General features: G+C 39.4%; 1 protein-coding gene across 1 annotated transcript in view; it reads right to left on the bottom strand.

The window, feature by feature from the left end:
* The window catches only part of usp43a (ubiquitin specific peptidase 43a), a 221,709-nt gene that overhangs the window by 29,487 nt on the left and 178,602 nt on the right, over nt 1–13,620 (bottom strand). The gene's annotated exons all lie outside the window — the stretch shown is intronic.

The raw sequence follows: 13,620 nt of genomic DNA, 5'->3' as shown, positions 1-13,620 counted from the left end.
ATCATAATCTTAGATAAAAACATCTTTTTAAAGGCTGTAAAGTGGCAACAAAAACTGAGAACATTGCTTTGCTTTAGTAACGGTTGAGGTATGTATGATACTGAAAAATACATTTCCAGAGTAAAACCACTTATATAACCACAGCACGCAATGCTCATCAAAATGAAAAAAGATGCCATTTAGAGAAACTGTAGTTTAAAAAAAGTAATTCTATTCCATCAGAAACCCTCTTTAGACCTCTTGAACAAGGTCAGTTTGCATCTTTATAAAGCTTTTAGCAGACCACAGTTGCTCAAATACACTGAAATAGATTTCAATGCTTCACATGAACAACCAAACAGAAAGAAGGGCTTTTGGGTCCAAAATGTGACCAATTTTAGTTCACTTTCACATTTGCACATTCTGAAATGTTTCACTCAACGCTGATCTTGAGATGGATTTTAAAGACTTTCAGGAGCAAATTTTTTATGCATACTGTTTGGTTTTTAAAACACCACTTTTTCTATCATTTCTGTGAAATGAGAAAAACAACTGCTTATGATTACATCAGGGTTTCTGCAAATATCAGGAATTCAAATTTAAGTCTTTTTCAGACCCTTATTTAAATTTTAGACACATGAATAACAAAAAATAAGAACATTAACATCAGAATTTACTTTCTTAAAATATCTAATATTCCACTTTTATAGAAATACAGTTTGCTAAATATAACTTTGTCAAGTTAGTGTTTGTGAGCTCTAACCTGTGTCATAAGTGGAATGCCCACTGGCAGATTGAAAGTCATCTTTAAATTTTACCACTTTTTTTTTTTTCTGACTATAAATAATATCAACATTTAGGAGTGACCCAGCCAGAGTTTCAGCTTAAATCTGATAAGAGAATCTGGGGAGGAAGCAAAATATTAGGTTGGTGGCAAGGAGGCCTTCCAATATCAACGACTTGGAGCTGATTAATGATAAATCATTAAAATACCAGAGGAAACATGCAAAAATATGCTCGGCAATTATAAGAAGGATATGATTGCTATGAAACCAATAAAGATTTTCAATATCAATTATTGGAAATGGTGTAAATAATTTTCATTGTGCCACTAAAAAAAAAAAAAAAACTAAAGCAGATTATTTTCAATATTGATACTGCTTCAACGTTGCTTTTATCTTTGGAAAGACTCCTGCCAAAATTTCTGCGTGAAAGTCCACCTCCAAGGCAGCAGACAATGTGTTCTGATCAGCCAGACAGTGATAAGGCACCTTGAGGGAAACTGGCTACAGTGTGAGGACTCTTCCTGTTACCCATGGGCTGAGTGGGACATGTTTTAAGTCTAGACACATCACACACATTTTGTCTGATTTGTGGCTGTCTTTATGGCCTTCATGCTAGCAAGAAATCTTTATTTTAGCCATTTGATTTAAGTGGCGCTGCCCCCTCACCCCCAGGTTAGAACATATACTGTTAGTCCAGAACAAAGCACACGGTGCCTGGGTCTGCACTCCAACATATGGAGAACCTATGACTCCAGGAAGACAGGTTGGATGAGTACTGCACCTGCCCTCTAAAACATATACACAGTGCCATATAAATATTCAATTAGTTTTCACTACATGAATGCCAGGAAAATTATTAGATACTGCTAAATATAGTTCCCAAAGACAAATCAGACTTCTAAAATTAGAATAGTCTAAAATCAGTATCAGCAGATCAGAGCATCTCTAGTTCTCCCCCTCATCCTAAAGTCACTCTTTCACCCATGACATTGCTGGCACACTGAGACGCCATCAAACTAAAGAACGCAAACAACACTACTGCAATAAGCTGGTGCTGCTGATGAGGCAGCATGCAGGAGAAAGGTGACAAATCCTGTGTCTGGGTAAAAAAATAACAAACCTCTCTGTTGTTATTCATAAGACTACAGAGATTATGATGCACACGAGGACATGTACAAGAAAAAAAACAACCCTGATCCATCAGAGAGAGTTATCTGAGAGGGGAGGACATGCAGTAATCGCCGATGGTTGCATACCACCACCCAACAGCTCAGCAAAGCTCAGCAATTGAATGTTTTAATGACCTAAAACCCATCCTGATCAAATGCATTACTGCATGTTATGATGGCTGCTGGCCCTAAAAGATTACAAGTGACTGCAGAGTGTTCAGGACTGCCAAGAGAACTGTCCAAACATAATTTCGATCACTACGGGATATCTACCTCGGAGAAGTAGAGCAGAAACAGTCTCATTATCTGTGAACCCTTCATCCCCAGCACGGGTGTCACACTTACACCCTCAGGTAGGAGGTCCAGAAGTCTCAAGTGCAGAACTTCAAGACTAAAGAGGAGGGTTAGGGTTGATTGCACATTGCACCAGTAAGAACAGAGTGTGAAGGTTCAATTAGCAGGGTAAGAGCACAGTTTTGCTCAAAATATTGAAATGCACACAACATTATGGGTGACATATCAGAGTTCAAAAGAGGACAAATTGTTGGTGCACGTCTTGTTGCATGCCCAGAGTGAAGCGTGGGGGTGGATCAGTGATGGTTTGGGCTGCCATATCATGGCATTCCCTTGGCCCAATACTTGTGCTAGATGGGCACGTCACTGCCAAGGACTACTGAACCATTCTTGAGGACCATGTGCATCCAATGGTTCAAACATTGTATCCTGAAGGCGGTGCCGTGTATCAAGATGACAATGCACCAATACACACAGCAAGACTGGTGAAAGATTGGTTTGATGAACATGAAAGTGAAGTTGAACATCTCCCATGGCCTGCACAGTCACCAGATCTAAATATTATTGAGCCACTTTGGGGTGTTTTGGAGGAGCGAGTCAGGAAACGTTTTCCTCCACCAGTATCACATAGTGACCTGGCCACTATCCTGCAAGAAGAATGGCTTAAAATCCCTCTGACCACTGTGCAGGACTTGTATATGTCATTCACAAGATGAATTGATGTTGTATTGGCCGCAAAAGGAGGCCCTACACCATACTAATAAATTATTGTGGTCTAAAACCAGGTGTTTCAGTTTCATTGTACAACCCCTGTATGTTTGTATGTATGTATGTGTATGTGTACGCATGTACAGGGGTTGTATTTTTTCAAATGAAGCTAGAAACTGTCCTTTCTGAGATCGATTTTTTTTAAAACTGTTTTGACTCACTATTTCCCATCCACAATTCTCTGGTCATCGCCTGGTTCATTCTGTTTTGTTGTTTTTTAGAGTTTCCTGCATTGCTCTCAAGACCATGGTCGTTATGACAACATGATGATTATATCCTTAGTGTTTTGAGTTTAATTATCAGTGGTATCTTTGTTTTGGGCTGATTGATCCTTGTTTGCACTTCCATCACGGTCTCTCTAGGAGTACAGCTGGAAGGGCCATGGTGGTGCATTCAAGTACCACTCCTGAACAACATATTTCATACAAATTTGGCTGATTGATTCATCTCTGACTTGCTCAAAAACTCTTAAATGCAACCATTTGTGATGCAGTCAAATTTACTTCTCTCTGAAGCACACTGGTGCAGGACCCAACCTCTTCTTAATTGTCTAGTCAATATCAGGAAGTCGTTGGCTTTACATTTCTTACATTTTAATGAAAAGAAGGCTGAAGTCATGTTCTTTCCATCCAGTGGCACAAACAGAAACCCCAACCAACTTTTGCTCTCTGCCTTGTTTGATAAACAGACTGTCATTAATCTGGGAGTAAAAATTTGCGCTTCTATGAAATTAAATACTCATTTAGATACAATTGTTAAATCCTGCTTTTTCCAGCTAAGGTGACTATCTAAATTGAAGTACATACCATCTACAGGCTTGAGACAGAAATACATGCTTTCATAACATCCAGGTTTGACTACTGCAATGTGCTTCTTTATGGACTCAGTCATATTTCTGTCTATTCACCTGTCCGGTCAGTTTTCTCTATCCTCTATTATGTTTTTTGAACTGTTACGTCACAGTATTTCCTGTGGAACAGCTAAATAAGGTTGTTGACTTCTGGCTGCTCACTGCAATTTTGTAGTCCAAGCACAAATATGCCTACGCTGCAAGAGGATAAGCTCAGTTCAGTTGTTGGGTGTATTAACCCACACAATTCATTACACCATCCCCCAGCATCAGAACCTCTTCATCAGAACCTCTACCAGTTTCTAGAAGGATTACCTGAAAGACTTAATCTGAGTCAGTTCCTTCCGTCTATGGAAACGTTGGATACAATGAAGTGGTAAGCTGCAGATATAGCTAAAATGACTAAATGGGCCAAATGGGTCAAAGTGCAGCGCTCTTTGACCTGGAGGGGACCCGAGTGTGAAGTTCCTCAACAGCATTTAAAGAGACGGCAACAAAACAAGTTGATCTCAGACCAACCTCAGAACAGGGTTAAAAGATGTACCTGTGGAGCTGCAATAACAAAGAATTCAGACCAAAGCATTGCAGTTCCACTTTTTGTAGACCACAACTGAATGATTTAAGTGTGAATAGGGAGGATTTAAAAGCATGATCCCCTTTAAGACGTGTTGAGACCTAAGGGTTTCTTGTAACTTACAGAAATGCTGCAGCAATTTCTCTGCAAGCTGAAATACAGAATTGATGTTGCTTTCGAAGGATTTCTTTACAACCCAAAATCCAGAGCTGCTCACCATGACTGAAGTTTGTGCGTTTGGATTCGCCTTTGAGAAGCACCAGCGAGACTCTCAAGGCTGACGGAAAATTAAGAGTCAGCCTAACCCAAATAATTATTGTTTTTCTGAATCTGGCGCCCCTACACGGCCTTGATGGCTGGCTATCTTCAACCTCTCCTGGAAGTTATGTAAACATGACACTCTGCCCCCTCCCTTCCCTGAGAACTTTGTGGCCGGTTGATGTACATTCCAACGAACCATCAAGGACAATGGCTTCTGGGACAGTGCTTCATGAACTTACTTGCACACACTCACTTGCACACACACACATGCTCAAGATAAACATATGCACCCCTCACACCATCTTCACCGTTCCCGGCATAATGTTGTTTTGTCAACTTGTTGCTTCTTGGTGATGAGGTTTTTTGCAATCTCAAACTGTATCCTGCTAAGGATAAAGAGTGAAATATGATTTTTTTCCCCCTCTACTTACCTAATGTGGCCTCTTTTCTCATCTAGCAAGGGCAGCGCCTGTGAGTGGGCAGCAAAGCCTCAGTGACCCGTCCCCCCCTTGTCTTGTGTCATGATGTATGTTTGGATGGGTTGTACTGGAATTCTAATTTCCCCTCGGGGATCAATAAAGTTTCTTTGAATTGAATTGAATTGTAAGTCGTGACATCAGAAATTTCATCACTGACCTCTGAGGGTTCCGTAAATCTGTTTAAGAGCAAAGTTTAGTAAATCATAATCCAGAAACGGAATAATGTCACACTACAGAACACGGATTGATGATTTGGAATGTTTGCTGTAACAAAGTGATGATAGAGGCTTATCTTTTGATGCCTTGGGGAGCTGAAGGATAGAAATACTATGCAACAATCACAGAGAGGCTTAAAGTGTATGAAGGTTAAATAATATTGCTCACAAAGCAGGAGAAGGTCACATACAAAACTCAAATTATATTTCAAGAGAAGCTGAAAATATGCCAGCAGGGTAAAGTTTGATACAAGTTCCTGGAGAAACAGAAATGTGTTTATATGTCTGCCAAAACAGCAGATTCAGATTGTTGCTGATTTAAATAAAACTTTCAGCAACTTATCCAAGGTCAAAATTCAGAGTTTGAAAATAACACTGGTCTAGTAAGACATGACCTTTTGGCTGTACAGAGCAAAAGATGATTTCTTCAGGGAGAAGAAGCTGGAAAATGTATTGCAAATGAGACCTCTCCAATTCTTTGAGCAACAGTGAGAATTGAACAGGCTTCTGGTTTGGAGGACTGACAGTGGACACAGAAACATTTGGGTTCATTAGACCTTTAACAAAGACACCATCTGTTGAAAAGATAAACAGAAGAGGAGGGTGGCCTCTATAACAGCATATTAATACAATAGTGGATCAGAAACCTCACCTCAGAAGAGTTGGGAGGAAAATATTGTCCTAGTTTTTCTTTTCTTTAAAAGTGCATATTTCATATTTTAGAGCCAAAACAGCCTAAGAACCCTAAAAAGAATTAACATTAATATATTCCAGTCAGCCTTTCTATTGATTCTCAAGGCAAATAAGTAATTTTAAACTAAAGATTTGTGAAATAAATTAAACTTTTCAGTCATGTCTAATAAAATGAGAAGGAACTATCATTATTGGATGATGGGGTTGGCATTGTTGACAATATTGTGATGAAACCTCTATGGCTGTAGAGAGGAAACGTTTTCGCCACAAAAAAATACTTTAGTAGGAATATCTTGAATGAATGTGCGGACGCTTAGTGTCGAAAAGGGAAAACAGCGAACACTTTTGCTAGACAGATAATCTATGCAGGTATTATGGGCAATCCCCTCGGAAGCAAACAAGCAGGCAGGATGTATTTCTCCTCACCCACAAAAACAATCTCTTTGTTGGAAAACCTTCTTGTCCCATGATTATGAAACAACTGACATCTTGGATCTAGAGCTGGTGAAGATTCTCAGTTATCCAGGACATGTTAAGTCCAAAAAAGGCTTAAAAAACAGAACATCTGGACTTTAGTTCTTGTAGTTGAAGATATTTCGCTCTTCATCTGTTGGGCTTTCTCAATTGAGAGCCAGTAAGGGAGAAGTTTCAAGCTGATTGGGATGTGCCTTTCTGCATATCAAAAAGCAGATTACACTACCCTAACAATAGGGTGTCATTAGTGCCACTGTTGGCCTGGATCACTGAGGTCACGTCTACCCGGAGCTGAAGAAGTTATTTGCACAGAAAAGTTGAACATAAAGATTAAATCACCTGAAGCCAGAGGAGCCATATTAGACGTAGTAATACTTATTCCATGCCTGTGAGTGGCGAGGTAGCGCTGTTTGGACGTTTTGTAGGAAGAAGAAGAGCATGGCAACAACAACGAATGCAGGAGTGTTAAAACAGGCATTTGTGCGGAAACTGAGCACTTGTAGTGAACGTAGTCTCCAAACTGCAGTTCACATTCATGGTTGCTGTAGAGGATCAAAACATGTTGGTGTAAAATCCACAACAAATTGAATAGCTTCTGAAATGCAACTGCAACTCTCAACTCTGCAAGTCCGCCATTGTTGTTGTTGGGTGATTAGCGCATGCATGTTAAGGGAGAGGCGGGGCAAACCCAGCGGCCGGTGGAGCGGTTCAGGCTGTCCACACGGAGCCGCCACAGGGGGCAGCTTTAACATTTTCCACTCTAGGAGCAGGTTTCAAATTCTTAGGAATAACCTTTATTAATGACACATAGCTGTTTTTCCCATTTATACCATAGTAATATAAAATACAAGTTCTAATGTTTCCCTTTTGTTAGAATAGGATAAGAATACTCATCGACACACACTACAAGGGTAAATGGCCCAAGGTTTGTCATGAATGACCTGAGGCTGGGGCCCTGGGTTTGATAGTGGAGCAGCCGGTATAACTGGTTTGACTAGAAAGCCACGGCACACTTAGATTAAGGATGGACACTCGCTATTACACAATCTAACAGATAGACACCACAATGGTGACACATAGTCAACTGATAATCACTGAGGGAGTGCCAGATATAAAAACTGTATGTGACCTTCTTTTGGGGCTCTTCGTCATTGTCTAACAGACTGCGACAGTCCGAGACGGGAGCCTCAGCGCTGATCTCTGTAATCATTCCTCTGCCTTAATTTAGATTAAAGGAGCTAAAAGTTAGAAACTGGTTGAGAGTCGTTCCTTTAAGAGTCTTTAGATAGAAGTGGTGACAGTTTCCTGGGTCCAAGTACCGGTGGGGCTCTGAGGCATCTGACCGCCAACAGGGTGCAGTAGCTCGGACAAACTGGTGTTTCCGCCCGCGCACCCAGAAGCGGAAACCACTTTTGGATAGGGTTTCCACGGAAGGACAACACATCACAGCAGCGGTCGCAACAGGTAAGAAGATTCCTGTTAAAAATCTCATGTGTTTTTCCTGTAAAAACACTCTGGCTGTGTTGTTAGTTCTGAGTGAGCTGTTTTTGTAATTCTTGTAGGCAGAGAAATGTTTCAGAATAATTGTTGCGAACGCCTTAAACCATGGTTAGATAAGCAGTGCGACTAACGGTGGCAGCCTGGGAAGAAAGGTACAGTCTTCTAAAAGAAACTAGGGTCTAGGGGTGTAGGTTTTGAGTTCCTTTATTGTGTGCAAGGGAAGATCGGTTTCCCTTGCACACAATATAAAAGCCACCTCCCTGAATGAGGCACGCAAAAACTTGGTTAGGGGTTTGATGGGTCCTGATCTTTCCATAAGAAGGGTCAAAAGATACCACCGAGGGGAAATGTATGGGTTTAAAAGGCCTCCCTGATCTTCCTAAAATATCTCAAAGCCGCCCACTTCTTTGAAAGTAAACACGCAGGGATATACAGGTCCTTCTCAAAAAATTAGCATATTGTGATAAAGTTTATTATTTTCCATAATGTCATGATGAAAATTTAACATTCATATATTTTAGATTCATTGCACACTAACTGAAATATTTCAGGTCTTTTATTGTCTTAATACAGATGATTTTGGCATACAGCTCGTGAAAACCCAAAATTCCTATCTCACAAAATTAGCATATTATTAAAAGGGTCTCTAAACGAGCTATGAACCTAATCATCTGAATCAACGAGTTAACTCTAAACCCCTGCAAAAGATTCCTGAGGCCTTTAAAACTCCCAGCCTGGTTCATCACTCAAAACCCCAATCATGGGTAAGACTGCCGACCTGACTGCTGTCCAGAAGGCCACTATTGACACCCTCAAGCAAGAGGGTAAGACACAGAAAGAAATTTCTGAACAAATAGGCTGTTCCCAGAGTGCTGTATCAAGGCACCTCAGTGGGAAGTCTGTGGGAAGGAAAAAGTGTGACAGAAAACGCTGTACAACGAGAAGAGGTGACCGGACCCTGAGGAAGATTGTGGAGAAGGGCCGATTCCAGACCTTGGGGGACCTGCGGAAGCAGTGGACTGAGTCTGGAGTAGAAACATCCAGAGCCACCGTGCACAGGCGTGTGCAGGAAATGGGCTACAGGTGCCGCATTCCCCAGACCTGGGCTACAGAGAAGCAGCACTGGACTGTTGCTCAGTGGTCCAAAGTACTTTTTTCGGATGAAAGCAAATTCTGCATGTCATTCGGAAATCAATGTGCCAGAGTCTGGAGGAAGACTGGGGAGAAGGAAATGCCAAAATGCCAGAAGTCCAGTGTCAAGTACCCACAGTCAGTGATGGTCTGGGGTGCCGTGTGAGCTGCTGGTGTTGGTCCACTGTGTTTTATCAAGGGCAGGGTCAATGCAGCTAGCTATCAGGAGATTTTGGAGCACTTCATGCTTCCATCTGCTGAAAAGCTTTATGGAGATGAAGATTTCGTTTTTCAGCACAACCTGGCACCTGCTCACAGTGCCAAAACCACTGGTAAATGGTTTACTGACCATGGTATCACTGTGCTCAATTGGCCTGCCAACTCTCCTGACCTGAACCCCATAGAGAATCTGTGGGATATTGTGAAGAGAACGTTGAGAGACTCAAGACCCAACACTCTGGATGAGCTAAAGGCCGCTATCGAAGCATCCTGGGCCTCCATAAGACCTCAGCAGTGCCACAGGCTGATTGCCTCCATGCCACGCCGCATTGAAGCAGTCATTTCTGCCAAAGGATTTCCGACCAAGTATTGAGTGCATAACTGTACATGATTATTTGAAGGTTGACGTTGTTTGTATTAAAAACACTTTTCTTTTATTGGTCGGATGAAATATGCTAATTTTGTGAGATAGGAATTTTGGGTTTTCATGAGCTGTATGCCAAAATCATCCGTATTAAGACAATAAAAGACCTGAAATATTTCAATTAGTGTGCAATGAATCTAAAATATATGAATGTTAAATTTTCATCATTACATTATAGAAAATAATGAACTTTATCACAATATGCAAATTTTTTGAGAAGGACCTGTAGATGCGCATACCCGGGTAATGTTGTTGGGTCTTGACTATTCCATAAGAAGGGTCAAAAGATACTGCTGGGGGGAGTGATACAAGTTTAAAAGGCCTCTCTAACCTTGTTAAAGAACAAGGTTTAAAATCCGCCCGCTCCTTTTTATCATTTTTGAGTAAACAGCTGTATAAATATAAAAGTGTAACATCAACTGGCCAGTGTGGATGTGCGAGAGTCGATAAGTGAGCAGACTGAAGTCACGGGGGACACATGAGACTGACGGACCTTGACTGCTACATGCGAAGATAACAGACCCTAGCTCACTGAATAAATTCTACTGTGAATAAGCTTTGGTGTCTGAGAGATAACGAAATAAGCTCTCATGTGGACCAGGAAACGGTGCTGTACTGCCTGGTGGGCCAGAGTGTGTGAACGTGTGTGTGAAGTGAGAGAATGACTGAGAGAATCACTAGAAAATGCTCCCCGTTTGTTTTGTAGGAGCAGGCTTGGAGACAGGGAGGATAAATATATTAGCAAGTTTCAACCACAAAGATGCTTTAACAAGTTAAAACAACAGTTTGATGGAGCTTGTTTGGGTTCTGGAAATAATTGTCGAGTCACCAGAAAAGGGTAAGAAATAATTTTTAACCATTAAGTGACACAAAGTGGTTCCACTCTAAAATGCTGTATTTACAGGGTAATCAAACTTTTCATGTAGCCAATGTTTGTCCATTTTGCCTTTGTGTTTTTGTGAAATGAGTGTCTTCATGTTATGTAAAAATGATGGTATATGTGGCAGGATATATTTAATTTAAATTGTTTTCTGATATAAAACTAATTGGAATTTTGAGGTTTTAGGTCTAGGAAGCAGTCCTGGCCATAGACCACCTGCTTGAAAGGTAAAAACATTTTAAACTATTTGACGCTCAGTGTTATTTATTAAATAAGGTATCACAATAATAATTAGAGACTACAAGAGCAGGTCTGATCCAACAGTACCATAATAATGTTAGGTCAGTTCTTTATGATAACATGAAAGGAAGTGCCAGAAAGGGACAATCTCTTCCCTCAAAACATGATTTGACTTTTTCCAGTCAGAATGATCAAATTAGACTCAAATTTAACACAAGATGAAATGCACCTTAACAGAATTACTGGACTGGACTGAAATGGAGAAAACTTGAGTTAACTGAAACAAACTTTAGTTACTTGAAATAAATACAAAGTGTATTTTATAGCTGACTGAAACTCTATGGTGTGTTTACAAAACTGGGTAAGACAAACTAAGAGTATAAGACATAATATGCCTTTGATTTCTGTGTTCATCAATTTCATTAAGCCTTCTAAACGGCTAAATTTTTCCACAAGACTCAGTTACATTTAAATGTAATTCTACCAGATTTTAAAAATGGTATCTATGGTTCAGATTTAATACTCACATTCACAATTTAATGAACAAAACACTCTGACCCTTTTTGATGCCTACACTACACATAAGAAGAGACCAATCGAGGTATGGAAAGAGATTAAAATAAGCACTAGAACTAATGAAATTAGCACTTCACATTATTAAAATAATAGCAACTAATAAAAACTAGTGAACCCATTCTTAAAAATAATAAGGACTTACTGCATTAAAAAATATAGATAGATCTAAATAAGGCTAGATTAGAATAGAACATTCAGAACTGTTATAGTCTGGCTGATGAAAAAATTGTTATGGAACCAGATGATTACAAGAGAGCAGCTTTATCGTGCAGCTTTATTCAACCCTACCATGACACATATTATGTATGGAAAGAAATAAAAGGTATAATTTGCAGCACTGACAACTGATTATTTCAAGGGTAACCCCTTGAGATGCACCATCTCATTTTTCAGAGGGTCCTTGCAGAACAGAAGGTAAAACAACAGTAATACGAATAAAGAAATGTGAAACAAATCACACAGAAATACCCACAACATTCTCAAGGACACACAAACACACACTCCCACAACCACATAGTCACACACATGCTCACAACCACCAGCATAGCAACTGCATGGCACACACACTTAACATCAAGACACAAATTAAGACAACACATACAGATGCAGAATTCAGGCGCAAATCTCTGTGAAGATTAAGTCCAGAATAAATGAATCTTTATTCTTACTGAAAGCAAGAGCAAGATGAACTTAGAAATATGAATAGCAGTGATACAGCTAAGTGAATGAGGCAAAGTATTCCAAGCGAATGAACCTTTAAACTGAAATGCAAAACGTCTCATTTTCCTAATTCTTGGTGTAAAACACAAAAAGATATCTGATCAGTATATCTTAGGCCATAGTTAAATTGGATTAAGTATTTCTAAATACTGAGTATTTCAAAGTTTGAGGCGATGAAGATTAGTTTCTGTGGCATGGCCATAATTACCATTTGCGTGTTCTAGGATTGGCAGCACAAGTTGTGTGAAAACTTTTTTACGAGCTGGAAGGGAAAAACATTGTCAGAACGATAATGTGACAATTTTAAGGCAACAGGCTTCCAAACAATATTAAATTTAGGATTTTAGCTCGACCAGTTAGACTCAGATTTTATCCAACTCCAAAAGATGATTTTTCGAAAACTTTACAACAATTAATTGCAGTGATTAAACTTAGAAAAACCTTCACTCATTTAAGACTTTCAGCAGGAGGAAAAATGCTGTTAACTTTATAATTTGAAAAGAATAAGTCTACCATTGCCTTCTGACAAGATTAAAATTAATGTCCAATACTAAAACTTGGTTTTCACCAAACGTGGTAGTTGCATTAAATGATACAGTTAATTTAATTGATGGAATTAAAAACATTACAATCCCTGGCGGATTATACATACCGATTTATGTCGGGTCAAGTCAGGTTTGTTTTTATGGCACTTTTCAGCAGCAAGGCACTCAGGCCGCTGTGCATAAGGAGGGGCATTGCAGTGATGTAAAATCAAATAACAGAGGTAAGAATAGAATGAAGGATAAGAAAATGAAAGGAAAGTTGAACTGAAAACTTAACTAATAATATTTAGATGTCACAGCCATTATTTATGCATAAATAGGTTCATTGAGGTAGGCAGACGTACAAATTAATTTTCAACTTTCATTACTTGATTCTGCAAAAAGGGTAACAAGAGGCCAAGTATCCATAGTTTTTGTGTCAGACCACCAGGTGCTACAAAGGTAGGATATACTTTCCTTTTTCTGAACCGAAGGATTCTGTTTATAACTAATCTATTTACTTTTTTTATCTTCTTTTACTCCTTAATAGGCTGGTACACAGCAAGACTGCAATGTCATTTATTTTTGTCTTCTTTGTAAATAATAATAATGGAAATAATAATGTACAAATATGATTATGTGTTGTGAAATGAAGATGGTGAAAGAAAGAAAAATTCTGATTTGAATACCCAAGTTTGTAATTTCTTGTTTGTGTTAATTTGTTGTACTGGGATGACTGTATGATCAAATTATTTTCAGGCATTGCCGGTCATAATACTCATGATTTCTCTGGAAAGGTTAATGAAGAGTCGTCCCACTATATTGCCTGATGATGTGAGCGATAACCCTAAACATTTATATTTCT

The sequence above is a fragment of the Girardinichthys multiradiatus genome, chromosome 5 (genome assembly GCF_021462225.1).
Source record: "Girardinichthys multiradiatus isolate DD_20200921_A chromosome 5, DD_fGirMul_XY1, whole genome shotgun sequence".
In the NCBI taxonomy this organism is placed as follows: domain Eukaryota; kingdom Metazoa; phylum Chordata; class Actinopteri; order Cyprinodontiformes; family Goodeidae; genus Girardinichthys; species Girardinichthys multiradiatus.
This window is presented reverse-complemented; position numbering and strand designations above follow the sequence as displayed.